The sequence below is a fragment of the Sus scrofa genome, chromosome 1, assembly GCF_054392235.1.
Source record: "Sus scrofa isolate SSC_HxYL_T2T_F1_AM1 chromosome 1, Sscrofa_HxYL_maternal_Yorkshire_Landrace_v2.0, whole genome shotgun sequence".
NCBI lineage: Eukaryota > Metazoa > Chordata > Mammalia > Artiodactyla > Suidae > Sus > Sus scrofa.
Genome location: NC_139383.1, coordinates 53084890 through 53099653, shown reverse-complemented (window position 1 = coordinate 53099653; position 14764 = coordinate 53084890).

Here is a 14764-nt window from a genome sequence, read left to right as displayed (position 1 = left end):
CTGAATGAGAGCCTTGCTGGGTAAAGTCATCTTGGTTGGAGGTTTTTTCCTTTCATCACGTTAAGTATATCATGCCACTCCCTTCTGGCCTGCAGAGTTTCTGATGAAAAATCTGCCAATAACCTTATTGGGGTTCCCTTGTATGTTACTTGTTTCTTTTCCCTAGCTGCTTTCAAGATTTTCTCTTTGGCTTTAATTTTGGTCAGTTTGATTAATAAGTGTCTTGGTGTATTCTTCCTTGGATTTATTTTATATGGTACTCGTTGTGCTTCCTGAATTTGAGTGAGTGGTTCCTTTCCCATGTTAGGGAAGTTTTTGGCTATCATCTCGTGGAATATTTTTTCTGTCCCCTTCTCTCTCTCTTCTCCTTCTGGCACCCCATAATACGGATGTTGGTGCGTCTAATGTTGTCCCAGAGTTCTCTGAGACTCTCTTCATTTGTTTTCAATCTTCTTTCTCTTTTCTGTTCTGCATCCGTAATTTCCACTAATCTCTCCTCCACCTCGCCTATTTGTTCTTCTGCCTCCTATATTCTGCTGTTAGCTGCTTCTAGTGAATTTTTTATTTGTTATTGTATTTTGCATCTCTTCTTAAGTTTGATATCTTGTATCTCTTTGGTCAGTGTTTCCTGTAAATTATCCATCTTTGCCTCCAGTTTATTTCCAATGTCTTGCATCATCTTTAGCATCAACAATCTAAAGTCTTTTTCCTGGAGGCTGAGAATCTCCTCATCGCTTAGCTTATTCTCTAGGGTTTTTTCCTTTCTCCCTCATCTGAGTTATAGTTCTCTGCCTCTTCATTTTTATAGGTTTTGGGTGTGGTGACCTTTTGACAGATAATAGAGTTGTAGCCTCTCTTACTTCTGGTGTCTGCCCCCCTTGTGGCTGAAGTCAGTATGGGGGCTTGCTGTAGGCTTCCCGATGGGGGGAGGGGCTGATGCCTGCCCAGTGGTAGGTGGAGCTGATTCTAATCCCTCTGGTGGGTGGGGCTTAGTCTCTGGATGGGATTAGAGGTGGCTGTGTGCCTGAGGGGTCTTTTTAGCCTGTTTACTGAGGGGCGGGGCTGTGATGCCACCTGAATTGTTGTTTGCCCTGGGGCTACTCAGCGCTGACTGACAGGTGGGGCCAGATTTTCCCAAAATGGCCACCTCCAGGGAAAGGCAGCTGCTGAATATTCCTGAGAGCTTTGCCTTCAATGTCCCTCCCTCACAACAAGCCACATTCACCCCTGTTTTCCCAGGATGTCCTCCAAGAACTGCAGTCAGGTTTGACCTAGATTCCTATGGAGACCTTGCTCTGCCCTGGGATCCAGTGCACGTGAAAGTCTGTGTGTGCCTTTTAAGAATGGGGTCTCCATTTCCCCCAGTCCTGTGGAGCTCCTGCGCACAAGCCCCATTAGCCTTCAATGCCAGATGCTCCAGGGGCTCTTCCTCCCAGTGCCAGATCCCCGCACGTGAGGGTTTGATGTGGGGCTCAGAACTCCCACTCTGTAGGTGAGTCTCTGTGAACCAGTTAGTTTTCAGTCTGTGGAGCTTCCCACCCGGGAGGTATGGGATTGTTTATATCACAAAATCTCCCCTCCTACCTCTTGATGTGGCCTCTTCTTTTTCTTCTGGAGTAGGATATCTTTTTTAAGGTTTCCGGTCCATTTGGGTGGAGATTGCTCAGCCTTTAGTTGTGAATTTTGTTTTTAGGAGAGAAGTTGAGCTCCAGTCCTTCTATTCCACCATCTTAATCCTCTCTCCAAGATTGGTTTGATTTTTGAATTCATTTTCAATTCATTTCTTAGACGTAGGAGTTTTGTCAGATGTTTTATTTTATGCTAGGTTTTGTAAGTTGGTTTTTAAAACATTGTGCAAGTAATCTTTTTTCTTTTAATGGCCACACCTACAGCATATGGAAGTTCCTGGGACAAGGATCAAACCTGTGCCTCCCGAAGTGACCCAAGCTGCTGCAGTCAGATTCTTAACCCACTGCACCACAATGGGAACTCCTATGCAGGTACTCTTTGTAGTCAAATTTTTTTTTTTTTTTGTCTTTTTTGTTATTGTTTTGTTGTTGTTGTTGCTATTTCTTGGGCCGCTCCCATGGCATATGGAGGTTCCCAGGCCAGGGGTTGAATCGGAGCTGTAGCCACCAGCCTACGCCAGAGCCACAGCAATGTGGGATCCGAGCCGCATCTGCAACCTACACCACAGCTCACGGCAACGCCGGATTGTTAACCCACTGAGCAAGGGCAGGGACTGAACCCGCAACCTCATGGTTCCTAGTCAGATTCGTTAACCACTGCACCACGATGGGAACTCCTGTAGTCAAATTTTTTGATCTATGTATTTCATAAGACTGTCCTAGTATTATTTTAATATCCACAGGCTCTGTAGAGAATGCCTTGGATTTTTTCCTAATATTTGTCATTGGTGTTTCTTTTGTTTCTTACACAGTTTGCTAGTGGTTTATTATTATTTTAAATACTTCTTTTCTTACAGATTTGTATTTCGGTTTTTACTCCAATGATGTCCGATCATATCCTTATCATGCCTTTATTTAAAATTGTGTTTAAATGTTCTTTAATTTTTGAGAAGAAATATGACATGATTGATTTTCAGTATTTATAGTATACCAACATACCCACTTATGGCTGTACCAATTTGTCTGGCATCCCATATCTTCCCTCCTCCTTTCAAAATTTTCTGTGTGCAAGCAATGTGGGCCCTCCAGATGATCCAACTTACAGGCTGCAGTTGCTGGGCTTCCTGAGTCACCAAGCCTGCCTCTGAATCCCATCAGTATCCCTACCCCATGAAACTGCAGCCCATGTTTGCCCTTCTTTTTATTTGTTTGTTTTTTGTTTTTTAGGGCTACATCCATGCATATGGAAGGTCCCAGATTAGGGGTCGAATCAGAACCTCAGCTGCTGGCCTACACCACAGCCACAACAATGCCAGATCCGAGCCCCATCTTCTACCTATGCCAAAGCTCACAGCAACGCCAGATCCTTAACCCACCGAGTAAGGCCAGGGATTGAAGCTGCATCCTTATGGATCCCAGCTGGGTTCGTTAACCACTGAGCCACGTAGGGAACTCCCTATGTTTGCCATTCTATGTCATCAAGGTTGCCTCCTCTGCCTACAGTCAGTGCCACCAACTCTCAGAAGTCTCTATTCCTTACATCTACTGCCCAGGGCAGTGGCATGAGTCTCCATCTGGTACCAGACCTTGAATGTCTCAACTGCTTCTAGCCTTTCTGGCCTTTTCCTATGTCCATCCCCTGTGCTTCAACCCATGATGGCATCTGTTTGTCTGTACACCTGTGCCTCCAGTCCATGTCTACAATTAGGACTGCTCCCCGTCCTTCTCCAGCCCATCTGCAGTACATTCCAGGTCCCAGAATCTCCTCCCTGTGCCTGCATTCCCATGCCGATCCTTGTGTATTTCCCATCCCTCTACATGGAGCCATGTCTTCCCTCAAGTGTGTCTGTTCTAGTCTGTGCAGCCCATGTCAGGAGTTGTGTCTCCACCCTTCAGACTGCAGGCAACATCTCCCCTGGAGGATCTTCCTCTTTGTGCTTCCAACCCACACATGACTTTTGGTACCTTTGTGTCCCATGATGACAGTCATGTCTGGCCTCAGGTGTGTCCCTTGCATGTGCCTGTAGCCAGTGTCTTCCCTTTGTGTCTGGAACCGTTATGACCACAGCCTATGTCTACTCTCATGTCTCCATTCTCTGTTACTGCAGCCCTTGGCAGCCTCAAATATCTCCATCTCCTGTTCATGTGGCCCAGCCATGCCTGGCTTCATGGGTCCCCATCCCCTGTGCCTGAACCCCATGTCTGCTTCAAGAGTCTCATAGGTTTATTGCACCATTTGAGAAAATACATAGAGACATAATTACTGCATTATATGTGATACTACCATCATCTTGGAAATAGTATGCAAGATGTCTTATAAGATGGCTATACTGTTAGAGTTCCTGTCATGGCTCAGTGGTTAATGAATCCGACTGGGAACCATGAGGTTGCGGGTTCGATCCCTGCCCTCGCTCAGTGGGTTAAGGATCTAGGGTTGCTGTGAGCTGTGGTGTAGGTCACAGATGAGGCTCGGATCCTGCATTGCTGTGGCTCTGGCGTAGGCTGGCGGCTACATCTCCGATTGGACCCCTAGCCTGGGAACCTCCATATGCCTCAGGAGCGGCCCCAGAAAAGGCAAAAAAAAAAAAAAAAAAAAAAAAAAAGATGGCTATACTGTTATACAGTTATAGATTCCCACCAGTAATGCATGAAATAAATTGTAATTGTGTGTTCTTGCCAACAATTAGTATTGTTGAGTTGTTTTGTTTGTTTGGATTGTAACCATTGTAATAGATGTATAGGATATCTCACTGTTGTTTTAAATTGCTTTTCCTAAATAAGAAATGAATTTCTCTTCCCATAATTCTCTGATGTTCATCATCTTTTTGTGTGCTAATTTCCCAGTTGAAGATCATCTTTGGTGAGATATCTCTTAATATATGTGCCCCTTTTTTTGTCATAGCCAAGAAAAAGGCATGTGGAAGTTCCCAGGCCAGGGATTAAATCCACGCCACAACAGAGACCCACACAGGGAAACTCCTTTATATGCCTTATTTATTTATTTATGTCTTCTGTCTTTTTAGGGCTGTACCTGTGGCATATGGTAGTTCCCAGGCTAGGGGTTGAATAGGAGCTGTAGCTACCGCCCTATACCACAACCACAGCAACTTGGGATCCAAGCCAAGTCTGCAACCTACACCACAGCTCACAGCAACTCCAGATCCTTAACCCACTGAATGAAGCCAGGGATCGAACCCGTGTCCTCATGGATGCTAGGCAGATTCTTTTCTGCTGAGCCATGACAAGAAGGCCACATTTTTTTTTTTTTTAAAGTGGAGAGTTTATTTTTTTACTTAGTTTTCCATGTTCTTTTTGTATTTTACATGGGAGGTTTTTTCTTTTAACAGCTGCACATATGGCTACAGCTGCCAGCCTACACCACAGCCATAGCAACACCAGATCTGAGCTGTATCTGCAACATAATTCGCAGCTTGCAACAATGCCAGGTCCTTAACCCACTGACCCACGGAGCTAGGCTAGGGATTGAGCCTACATTCTAATGGATATTGGTTGGTTTTTAACCCACCGACCCACAATGGGAACTCCCATATGGAAGTCTTTCTTTAGATACTTATCATGAAACTATTTTTTTCCAGTTTATGGTTTATCTTTCCATTCTTGGATCACTGTCGGTTGGAGAATGAGCATTTTTGTAATATAATAAAGTCCATATTATCATTTTTATCACAGCTCATAATTTTGATATTGTATATATAAACATGTTACCAAACCAAAATTCTTGTAGATTTTTCTCCTATGTTTTTAATAGATTTTTTTTTTTTTTTTGCTTTTTTTGCCTTTTTTACGGGCTGCACCCATGGCATATGGAGGTTCCCAGGCTAGGGTCAAATTGGAGCTAGAGCTGCCCGCCAATGCCACAGCCACAGCAATGCTGAATCCAAACCGTGTCTGTGACCTACACCACAGTTAATATAATTTAAACAGCCCTGAGTGCTTGCTGCTAACTGTGTGTCGTTGGGCCATGGCACTTTTGATTTTTGTGGGACAGAAAAACAAGGCACTTGCACTGGCTAGTGAAGACACTTTGGGCAAATTACACCAGGGTGTTCTTCCCTATTGCACTGGCTTAACCTAGAACAGAGCATTGGTAGGGATTTGCCCTTTTGGGCTAGGGCTTGATCATTTGGTTTTTGTCTCTGATGGTGCATTGGTCAGGATTTTCCTTTTCTGGTGGGGGGGCTGGTCAGGGAACTGAGACCCTGAGAGACCAATTTGCATTGCATTGGTTTGCTTGCTTGATACTTGACAACCCATGCTGTGAGTAATTATGGGAGAGCTGAGCTCTGTTCCCTTGTTTTAGTCCCCCAGGGTGTATTTTATGATTCTGGTAAATTTTCAGTTATGCTCCTATGAAAAGATAGATGATTTTCCTTTCATATTATGTGGACACAATATTCTTTAGACTCTGAAGAAAAATTCCGTAACAGATTCTTTTTGCATGTGCAGTTATAGAAAACTGGCTTAATTAAGTATTTTCTCAGGATACTGACACCGAAAGTGAGGCAGAATGATAACTCAGGTAGTCAGTATAGGAATACAGGCTTCCACGCATTCTTTGACATGGCTATTGATTAACATTTGTGGCTTAAGGGCTCCAGGGAGTAACATCCCCATAGGCTTTGTTAACTATAGGAAGTGTACCTTCACCCAGATGGACATTAATCCCTAATCTCGGTTTACCAGAAGAAAAGGATAAAGAAACCATGAGACCTATAGGACATTTCCACCCCTAAAACCCCTATTGGATAAGGACTGATATACATAATTGAGCAAGGCCAATGGGAGAAATCCACATCTCTCTGGACCCCACATTGGTACCCCCCCATTATTAAGGGATAAAAACCCCTATAGGACAATAGCGAGTGGGGACTCTTCTCCCCGCTCCCAGCAGCCCTGGGAGCTATTTGCTTTCCTGTAATAAAGACTTTGCTTGCTTGCTGTCTGTGTGTTCATGGAATTAATTCTTTGCATGAACAAGAACCTGGATTCCGGTAATATCTTTCTGGCATCAAAAGGACAAAAGCATTTTTAAGGGAAAAGCGCAAAGTTTTAACACTTACCACGTCCTTAAATGTAAACATAGCCAACACTGCCTGATACACCAGCCTGGAGCTCACCAATGGAACTTCAAATCAGAGGGGGGGAAAAAGGAGAAATTTGCATCTCTCTCTCCATGCATTTCAAGTGTAAATATCCTGCCTGTGTTGCGTGGGGGGTGGGGGGGGGGGATTTATCTGTGGTCTCTGAGACTAGGGGGGGTTGGGGAAGAGGCCTTTATAACTCAAGCAGGGAATCTGTGAGATCTCAGGTTCTGCCCGTCTTTAGGTAAAAATTAACTTGTAAATGAGCTCTATTTAATTGGCTTAAAGGAAAGTAAGAACATACAAATCAAACATTTCTAAATACAACAGAAAGTAATCCAAATGAATTTCAGATTCATGTGATCTGGGGAATATTTAATATTAAATTAACATCTGGCATTAAAGTTAATATGTGTGGTTCAATTCATATAGACATATCTTTAGAGTCATCAGTATTAAGTACATTACTTTATTACACCTAGGATTACTGAAAGTCAATAATTTCATATTGTTTTTTATAAAACTTATCAACAAGAAAAATAACCTGATATGATAAAACATCTGAATAAAGTAAAAGTCAATGACAAAAGTTTATTAGGTTATACCTAATAGGGATGAAGTAGTTATAGATGTACAGTAGGGGGCCATAGATAGCGAGGAAAACTTAGGGAACCTGAGGAGACCACCGTAAGTTAAGAATCGCTCAAGAAAGCCATCAGAACACAGTAGAACCAAGCAGTGTTGCTTAACTCTAAAACCACAAGATATGCCTCAAGTCATTAAGTAAAAGATAAAATGAGGCCTTCAAGTACAAGATAATGACCCTTAGGGCCAAGGACAGGAATTTAAGGATAAGAGAACATTTCAAAGGAGGAGACCCTCAGTTATACAGAAACCTGAGATGATTCAATATATTTTAGCACCATTCTACATTACCACACTTCTGCTGATCTGAATAAGCACGTTCACAGTCCTAGTTTGACCTCATAAGGTCAAATACTCTCTAACCTGATGTGAAGGAGGAGCTAGTGATGTAAGCCTGATATCTGCTTGAAGAATGAGAAAGAAGGCAGTCTTTTCCCATGCCCCAATTTCTTCAGATTATAAAAATGTAGCCCACCTAATCCTTGAGGCAGAGACTCGTCGCCTGCCACTTATATCACTCACAAGCTTACTATCTTAATAAATCTACTTCTTGCCCATCACTTTGTTTCTCACTGAATTCCTTCTTCGCTGAGACACAAAGAACCTAAGCCTCGCTCAGTAAGTCCAGGCACCAGGTGAGTGATTCTCATAAAAAACAAACAAACACACAAACAAACAAAAAAAAAACGTTGGGGAGTTCCCATTGTGGCTCAGTGGAAAAGAACCTGACTAGTAGCCATGAGGATGTGGGTTTGATCCCTGGCCTCACTCAGTGAGTTAAGGATCTGGCATTGCTGTGAGCTGTGGTGTAGGTCACAGACATGGCTGGGATCCTGCATTGCTGTGGTTGTGGTGTGCCAGCAGTTGCAGCTGATTCTACCCCTAGCCTGGGAACTTCCATATGCCGCAGGTGTGGCCCAAAAAAGCAAAACAAAAAACAAAATCCAAACAAAAAAACCCATGGGTTCAAGACTCTGCAGGGGTGTTCAAATGCCAATCTGGGTTTAGGCTGGGTTTGGGTCAGAGGTGTTTTGGCTTCATACACGTGTCTGTAGTAATCTAGATCTTACCATCCCTCAGGGGAAGAAAGTTTTCCCTTCAGGCAAATAACAACCACTCCCAATGTCCCCAACTGTCTGCTGCATCCCTTGGTGTCTCCAGGAGAGGCTCCTGACGGCTCTATGTGTAAACCAGTGTCCTAAATCACATGTCTTTGATTCAGAGATTGTTGTCTTTACACTCGATACTAAAAATAAAATAGGTACATTTATTTTTACCTACCACACTGTTACCATGTTGTGTGGGCAGGGCTTTCAGTAGGCTCTATGCTCCTAATGTCTTTGGAAAATTCGATGCCATCAGGGTCAATGGCCCTGAAGGCAGCCTTCGAACTATTCCCTTCTGTGAAACTCCAGGCCTGGCAACAGGGCCCAGAAAGATCAGCTTCCAGGCATTATCCAGCAGGGGATATGAATCTGAGAATCCGTGCCTGGGGATATGCAGGGAGGAAGAATGAACACAATCCCTCATTTCTAAATCCTGGAGTTTGCCACTGGCTACAGAGGGAGAAGAAAACCTTGACTGAGGACCCTCCCCTGAAGGCAGCCAGGAAGAGTCAACACTAGTGAGAGGTTCCACAGCCACTGTCTAATGCACAGCTCAGGGAAAAGGGTCAGGACAAGGGAAGATGCACGGATCTGTGAGACCAGACCCAACCTGGGGTCCTGCCCTGAATGCCAGAAATACAATCTGTGGTATCTTGTAAAATGAGTAGCAGGCTCAATTTCTACACTTCTTCCTTCTGAGTCTGAGTTTCATGTATACAGGAAAATGTCCTTGAGTGAGCCCCACATCCCTAGCTCTGCCTTTCACATGAGAGTGAGCTCCAGTCATTCCCAGAAAATTCCTGACTGTAGATCAGCATAAGGCAAGCCTGAAGGATGCAGAAGCAGGTACCAACAAACTTTTAGACTGTGACATCCCACACTGGTCATACCTGCATCCATGGACACTCAATATTCCTCACTTTTCAAGAGGAGACACAGTGGCAGATTATGACCGTTCCTTGAGTTACCCTCTACAAGCTTCCATTAGGTCAAGTTGTACTACTGGCAGCCAAGTTTAAGTATTAAGTATCTATTTTTTATATTTTCTGCTACTATTTACTATTAAATCTTCCTAATTCTGGAGTTACTTCCCAAGGAGACACTGAAGAAATGAATTTTACATCCGAAGACCTGCATGTACCTCCATATGCAGATTTGGAAGAAATCATAGGAGTTCCCTTCATGGCTCAGCAGTTAATAAACCTGACTAGGATCCATGAGGATGCAGGTTCAATCCCTGGACTCACTCAGTGGGTTAAAGATCCAGCATTTCTGTGAGCTGTGGGTGTAGGTCACAGATGCAGCTCGGATCTGGTACTACTGTGGCTGTGGCATATGCTGGCAGCTGTAGCTCCAATTTGACCCCCAACCTGAGAACCTCCATATGCTGTGAGTGCACCCCTAAAAGGAAAAAGCAAAAAAAAAAAAAAAAGGAAGGAAGGAAGAAATCATATTCATTAAAATAAAATATTATTTTGATTCTCATGCAATTCACTCTTTCATTTGCATCCATATTGAACCTATTAGGTAATGGGTATTGAAACAAAGCAATAAAAAATTGGTGGAAAAAAAAAAAACCTGCCTACATGAAAATTCCAGTTCAAAGAAGAACTAGACAATTCACAAAAAAGAGTACTTGGCATGTGAAATGGTAGAGAGGGCAGTGAAGGGAAGTGAGACAGGGAGGTGGCATATGGGGGTGTCATTGTAACTGGCTTGCTTTATAATCAAGAGTTTATTAACACAAACACAGCTCCAGCGTTTGATGGACTAGATCCTGTTTTGCTTTCCCTGTTTTGCTCTGGTTTTTTTTTTTTTTTTCCAGAAATATATGACCACCAACCCATAGAACAGATGTGTCAATCTAAACAATATAATGACCACACTCAAGTTCCAATGCTAGCAAGGCACCATTGCCTGCAGCTGTTTCCAGCTTTATTTCTTATACAAATCCTGACCAAAACTTGGGGAGATGGGAGTTGGTTCTTTTGGACAGTAGTCCACCTTCTCTCCAGGTTGCCAGCTTCCTTAAAATAAAGCTACTTTTCCTTTACCCAACACCTGTCTCTCAGTTTTGGCTTCTTAAGTGACAAGCAGCTGAGCCTGAGTTGGTGACAAGCAGCTGAGCCTGAGTTTGTAACAAGCATCATCACTGTTCCCACTGGGTGGTCATGACAAGGGAGCTGGAAAGCCCTCACTGACAAGCAGTCATGTGAGCAGAGACCTGAAGGGAAGCAGGGAGACCACCATGTGTATGTCAGGGGAGGACTGCAGACAGAGGGAAGAGCTAATGCCAGGTCCTGGGGCAGAAGCATCCAGTCATACTCAATAAGTAGTAAAGATCCTGTGAGGCTGGAGCAAAGAGGCATGGCCAGGCTATAGAGTTACATTGGAGAGGTAACGAGGTGTCAGAACACGTAGGTGATGTGTGCATTTTGACTTGACCTCTGTTGAGCAGAAATCTATGGGGAGAATGAGCTGAGGAATAACCTGACTGGATATCCTTTGGTGCTGGATAACCTTTGGTGCAGAACAGTCTGCAGGAGTTCCCATCGTGGCGCAGCAGAAATGAATCCAACTAGGAACCATGAGGTTTCAGGTTTGATCCCTGGCCTCGCTCAGTGGGTTGAGGATCCGGTGTTGCCGTGAGCTTTAGTGTAGGTCACAGATGTGGCTCAGATCCAGGGTTGCTATGGCTGTGGCAAAGGCCAGTGACAAGAGCTCCAAGTAGCCCCCTAGCCTAGGAACCTCCAAGTGCTGTGGGTGTGGCCCCAAAAAGACAAAAGACAAAAAAATAAATAAATAAATAAAGGAACAGCCTGCAGGGGTGAAGGCAAGAGAAAGAATGTGGTTAGCAGTAGCTAGAGTCATCCTGTCAAGGGTTGATAGAAGCTCTGACCAGGTAGAAGAGGGGGAGGTCATATTCTGAAACTGGGGTTGGAGGCTTTAATGATGGGGAGGAGATGAGGTGGAGAGAGGGGAGAAGTCAAGAAAGACCACAAATCTTGGGCTTGAACACCTGTCAGGATGGAGTTACTGTCACAGGAATGGGGAGACTTCAGTACCTAAGGGAAAGCAGGTTCAGGTGAAGATTCTAGTTTAGTTTTGGTGTCTGAGATGTCCATATGGAAATGTGTAGAGGCAGCTGGGTGGGAATAAATCTGGACTACATGGAAACATTTGGAATAGATAAAAGAAACATAGAAGTCACGACAGACTAGATGTCATTAATGCCACAAGGCTGGACAAGGTCAGAAGGGGATGAGTTGCTGAGAAAGAAAAGTAGAACAAGAACTATGTCCCAGGTAAAAACTAATGCTGAGGGGTTTGAGAAGAAAACACAAGCCATCAGTGGAGTCAATGGAAGAAAAGTCCAGGAGTTCCTGTTGTGGCGCAGTGGTTAACGAATCCGACTAGGAGCCATGAGGTTTCGGGTTCGATCCCTGCCCTTGCTCGGTGGGTTAACGATCTGGCGTTGCCGTGAGCTGTGGTGTAGGTTGCAGACACGGCTCGGATCCCGCGTTGCTGTGGCTCTGGCGTAGGCCGGTGGCTACAGCTCCGATTCAACCCCTAACCTGGGAACCTCCATATGCCGCGGGAGCGGCCCAAGAAATAGCAACAACAACAACAAAAAAAAAAAAAAAAAAAAAAAAGAAAAGAAAAGTCCAGTGAGTTCAGAAAAATACACAAAACAACAACAAAAACAATTATAAAAACAGTAAAATGTAATAAACCGGAATCAATGTGATGGAGCATTTCAAAGAGAGAGAGAAAGTGACTGTGTCAAATGAAGCCAATAGAGAAAAGTCAAGATGGAAAAATCTTTTTACAGTGATAGAATTGTTCTAAAATGGGATTGTAAAGGAGACACAGCTCTCTACACTTACACACAAAAAAAGCAAAGAAGAGTGGATTTAAATGGGTGAATTTATGGCATTTAAATTATACCTCCAAGTTCCTGCTATGGCACAATGGATTAAGATTCTGACTGCAGTGGCTCGGGTCCCTGCAGAAGCATGGATTTAATCCCCAGCTGGGAGCAGTGGATTAAAGAATCTGGCATTGGCACAGCTGTGGCTCAGATTAAATCCTTGGTCCAGAAACTTCCATGTGACACAGATGCAGCCATTAAAAAAAAAAAAATTGCACCTTAAGAAATCTTTCAAAATAAAAGAGTATTTATTTAGCACATGTCCACCCAGTATTGTGACTACCAGGTATTCTTTACCCAGGGTAAATGAAAACAGGTATTTATAAAAAAAAAAATTTAAAAGAAGATGTGCATCGATATTCAAACGCACTTATTCAGAATACCTCATACTTGAACTAACCCAAATGCCTATAATTAAGAGAATGGATGAATATTTTGTGAATTATTCAGCACTAAAAACAGCATGAACTGCTTATTCAAATAAAAATGTGTCTCTTAAAAACATTACTTACAGAAAAATAGACATCAAAGGGTACATTATGATTTATTTCATTTTCAGAAAGTTCAGCCACCACCAAACTGAGGGATGTTCATAAAAATTAATACAGAGGCTGTATGTGGTGAGAGTGTGTGGTTCAACTGAAATGTGATGGAGAGCTATTTTCTGTGTTAATGGATACAACTTATATATATGATTCATACACTGAGTTTTTGGATACTGTATTGGGTTATGCATTTTAAGGATTTCTGAAGCCATAAACTTAAGATTGACACATTTCCCTATATTTCAGCTGTTTACTGAGATGAACACAATAAGAAAGAGATAAAGAAAAATTTCCAGAGTTCCTGTTGTGGCTCAGTGGTTAGCGAATCCAACTAGGAACCATGAGGTTGCAGGTTCAATCCCTGGCCTCACTCAGTGGGTGAGGAATCTGGTGTTGCCATGAGCTGCTGCAGGTCGCAGATGCAGCTCGGATCCCACATTGCTGAGGCTGTGGTGTAGGCCGGCAGCAACAACTTCAATTAGATCCCTAGCCTGGGAACCTCCATATGCCATGGGTGCGGCCCTAGAAAAGGCAAAAAGACCAAAAAAAGAAAAAAAGAAAAATTTCCTTTAGACAATGATGGGGAGAATCACATTTTATTTACAGATCTCCCCCCTGTCACCCTCCCCCAACATTGAGCAGATAACTGACCAACCCATGATGTCAGTTGCTGGTTGGGTTCCAGGTGGAATGTTGGGGTGTTCCCTGGGGTTTGTTGTATCTGGTGGATCTGTGGCAACTGGGCAGAGCCCATGCTCTATAAGTGCCATGGAGGGGATGCTGTCCTCTGTGGAGCTTGGCTTTGGGCTGAGCCTTGGGCAGCTGAGTGAGGTGGTGGTGTTGCTGCTGCCCAATGGCTTTAGTTCATGGTTCACTTTCCAGAGCCTCCAGTGGGAGACAGTGTTGTGTCTGTCTGTGGTCATCAGCTTCTTGGTAGTTCTCTAATTTACAGTCCAACTGCTTCAGTCTGTTTGAAGTCGACTTTACATGAGATTCAAAAAGCAACTCACAAAAGCACTGGCTGCACAGATTGACGAGAAATGCCAACACATTGACAAGATTTATGCTGCTCAAAAGGAGAATGCAGAGATGGCGACATCCTTAGAGAATGCCAGGCTAGAGACAGAGTCATTAAATATACCCAACCTCACAGACACATACAAAGAAATGAGGAGGATCAACCTGATTTTGATGGAGGAACTCAATTCTCTTGCTCAAGAACTGGAGAAAGAAAGAGTTAAGCAGTCTAAACAAGAAGAGGAGATGGTGGACATACTCAAAGAGCTCAAGTTCCTAGAAGAGGTCATGAGAACCACCACATCACAGAGGGCCTTCCCAAACCATCCAGGAAGCCAAGCACCTGAGCCCTGATGGCACCTTCCCCAGGAGTGGGCCTGGATACTAAAGCTGTGCTCTTCCCTCCCCGCCACTCAGGCCTCCCAAGCTGCCAGGTAGCATCCATCCCTTCTGATGGATCCCTACCTGAACTACGCTGAGGCCAGTGGATGTAGGGTGGCTCCTCCAGCTTTACCTGCTGAGCACGGGAGTGAGTTCCTTCTTAGACATCTTCTCCCATCTAAAGGTATTTCAATTCTAAGAACACACCAAGAAATGTGGGACTTTCTCTATATTCACAGAATGCTCATTAGTGGTGAAAGAAATGTTGTATTGAAGAGACTAATCTTTTACTCAGTTTGAATCTTCCTTAAGCCACATTTTTCAAAACAGTTTTGGTAACTACTACATATCAATCTTATAAGTGAACTATATATATATGTAATTTATTTTCTGTATAAATATTGCATTA